Below are 3,490 nucleotides of genomic sequence, written 5' to 3' on the forward strand. Positions count from 1 at the left end.
AGTGCCAACCAGGTCAGATCAGCTAATTCAGCACAGGCCGGAGATGGAAGCTGGATCTTTCCTGCTCTGCAGGGCTCCGTACCATACCAGGTGTGATGAAGTAAAATACCACAGGCTGGGGATGGAGCCTGGGATTTTCCTGTTCTGTGTGGGGCTCTGTACAACACCGTGTGAGATGAACTATCATCCCTCAGGCTGAGGAAGGAGCCTGGGCCCATTCTGTTCTGTGTGGCTCCGACAACATTGGGTGGGTTCAGTTAACTGAACACAGGCCATGAATACAACCAGGCCCTTTCCTGCTCCATGTGGCTCAGTATCACACCAGGTGACATCAGCTAACACAGCACAGGTGGGGCTGGGGCTGGAGCCTGGGCCTGTCCTGCTCTGTGGGCTCAGTACACAACCCGTAAGATGAACTTTTTTCAAAAGACTTCACTGTATTTAACTCTGTGTCCAACACTGTGAGGCAGCTTTCTGTGTTATAAAGAGTGTAATTTATTGACTGGTCTCTTGGATCTTGGATCAAACAGGGTAACAGACAGAGGTCTGTGTGCAGAGGGTTTGGGGGTGAGCTCTGATTCCTAACCCTTTCTGGACTGTGAGGAATAAAGAATGAATGAGAGAGAGAGAATGTGGGAGAAGGGATGATGGAAGAATTTGTCCGTGAACCTGATTAAAAGTGGCTCAAACGCAAGATAATATCAAGATATCAAGAGCAGAACATTAACATAATCTGAGTTCTGCGATCTGGTCGGGTCCCATTCCCCTGAAGTGAGGAATGAACGGGTGGGGAATTTCCGCCTGGAGTTATATTTGTCTCCAATGAAGATGAGTTCACAGTGAGGATGGAATAGCTCAGTTGGGAGAACAGTAGATTGAAGAACCAGGATACAATCCCTGGTTTCATCAGTTTTAATTTGGTGTCTCCTTCATTTTAAGTAGAGAGAATCAGAGGGGAGATTTTCCACTCTTGACCCCATGGGCTGAATTTTAAACTAACGGTGCGGCTCTCGGCAGAGGCACCGGAAGCGGGTGTCGTCACCACATGAACGAAATGTGGCCGACCGACTCCGATCACGGAGCAGCTGACCAATTAATGAAGGGGAGGCGTGGGGCCCATGTAAACAAGGACCAGAGGCAGGGAACGAGGTGTCGATGGCACCGACATCTGACACAACGGCAGGTGCTGGCACCACATTTAAAGGGCTGCCAGCCATGCATTCACTGCTGCCTGGTTTAAAGGAGTGTCTTCCTGAGAGCCCTCTGCTGTCCCAGGACCAGTTCTGCTGCCTCTGATGCCCCAGGACCCGTTCTGCTGCCTCTGTTGGCTGATGGGTAAGGAGTTGAATGCGAGCCTGCCGTGACCATGGTCCCACGGTTTAGCAATGCCTCCCTGCAGGTTCTCCTCCAGGTGGCAAGAGAAAGGTGGAAGATCCTCTTCCCCAGGGATGGGAGGTGGACACCTGTCCACCTGACCAAGCAAAACTGGCTGGAGACAGTAGGTGAGGTCAGCAGCCATGGGTTCACCCCCAGGACATGGATCCATTGCAGGAAGTGGGTCAATGACCTGATCCAGGTTGCTCAGGCGACAACTCAAAACACTTTGGAACTTTTGGACATTGCGTGTGGCAGAGTGAGAGGGAATGTTTAGTGGAAAGGGAGTGACCACCCAGTCATGTGTATTGGGGAAGGGCAGCAGGAGAGGCACACGTCAGTCATTATATAACCTCACACAGTCCCTCAACAGGTGCCGCATGCAGGAGGCATATGTGTGTCCACATCATGGACTGCTGGACTATCACCATCAGAGATGTTGGGCTTGTCTCAGCTGGGAGACTAACTTTGTTCATCATAGTGGCTGCAGGAGAAGACATCCCACAATTGGAAAGAGCGTGTCAAGACTGGCGGTGGAGTGCCTTATCTCCATGTCCTCATCCCGATGGAGGAGGAGGCCATGGAACAGGCAGGGCAGCAAAGCAGCTGCTCCATAGCTGATGGAGAGACAGGGGCATCTACCCAAGAGAGTGAGTGAACATCTCCTGGGGCACAAGGGAGCATCTGCTGCAAAGGAGCCACACTGCTCATCTGTTCACCACTGCGTCAATGGAGCTGCACAGTAGGGGTGGTTGGAAAGTCACGATGGGCAGACCCTAACCCTTCAATGTCCCTGTTTTCTCATGAAGGCCCGGATGAACGACAAAAGCAAAGAGCTGGAGAGACTGGGAGACAGCCGGACACATCTGAGGAGGAGGAGGGAGCCTCAGATGGTGCACCATCACATCATTCCCCTGCACCCTCCACCAGAACAGAAACGCTCACGCAAACTGATGAGCACATCACAGACAGGCCCGGGCAGCTGACGGAGGCTGTGTTAGCCGAGGCCACTGACAGTTGGTGGTCTGTGGGAGGCCAGGCCCACACTGAGCCCCAGGCTGATGACATGCCTCTGGTGTCACCAGCAACACGGGAAATACCGCAGCTGCAGCGAGAGGTCAGGTAACATCTGGCAGAGTTGCCAGAGGCTATGTGTACCCAAACAAGGATGGTGGAGGAGTCCATCCAGGCCTTCGGTGCTGCACTGTCTCTGATGGGGGTGTGTCTGGCTTCCTCCATTGTGAGATTGGTGACTCTCATGGAGAGCCAGATCCAGCCAATCAATCAGTGGCTGCCAGAGATGTTAGCAGACCTGCACTCCATCACTTTGTCCATGAGCTCCATCCAGCGGTGACAAGGTGAGAGGGGGGACGAGGCACCTGAATTCTCCACAAGGTCCACATCCCTCTCAGGTCAGCAGGGAGGTACAAGTGTGTCTTATAAGGGGGAGGAGCAGCTGGCTGCTACATCTGGGGTCTCCTCTCAGGGTGCTCCTGATGTGGACAGTAGCTCGAAAGTCCCTCTGCCAGTGACACCAGTGATGCCAGTGCCTGCCTCCATCACCCTCGATGACAGAGGGGGGTCCCTGTACCTGTGCAGGAGGCCTTCAGTGTGCCGGGGCCCTCCAGGCCTCAGGCAGCCAGAGGACGGCCACCAATGTCATCCCAAACCTTGGGGCAGCAAGGTCAGCAGCCTGTCTCCACCTCAGCTGCCAGAGCAGGGGGAGCACCACGTAGGAGCACCCGGAAAAGATTTAAGAAGAGCACCTAGATTCACTGAGGGGTTCACGGGTGAATGTACATTCCAGATGGATAGGGTTGTGTTTGGTGTCACACAGAATAAAGAAATGATGTTCTCTCACTATGTCTCCTTCCTATTGTTGATGCCCTTTGGGACTTCATTTAAACCCTTCCTCCCAAGGGGCTGGAAGTGAGGGACCAAGCCCTGAGTTCACAAAGCTTCGGCCTTGCCAGTGTGCGATGTGTACCTGGGCGCTGTAGTATAGAAGGAAAGAGGTGACAACAGGGCTGTTTAAAGCTAAGGCTTTATTGCCTTGGTTCCAGAAGGTGGTAAGGCTCAAAGGAAACGTGAATGTATAAGGGTGTCTCGTGTCTCC

The sequence above is a fragment of the Heterodontus francisci genome, unplaced genomic scaffold (assembly GCF_036365525.1).
Source record: "Heterodontus francisci isolate sHetFra1 unplaced genomic scaffold, sHetFra1.hap1 HAP1_SCAFFOLD_879, whole genome shotgun sequence".
In the NCBI taxonomy this organism is placed as follows: domain Eukaryota; kingdom Metazoa; phylum Chordata; class Chondrichthyes; order Heterodontiformes; family Heterodontidae; genus Heterodontus; species Heterodontus francisci.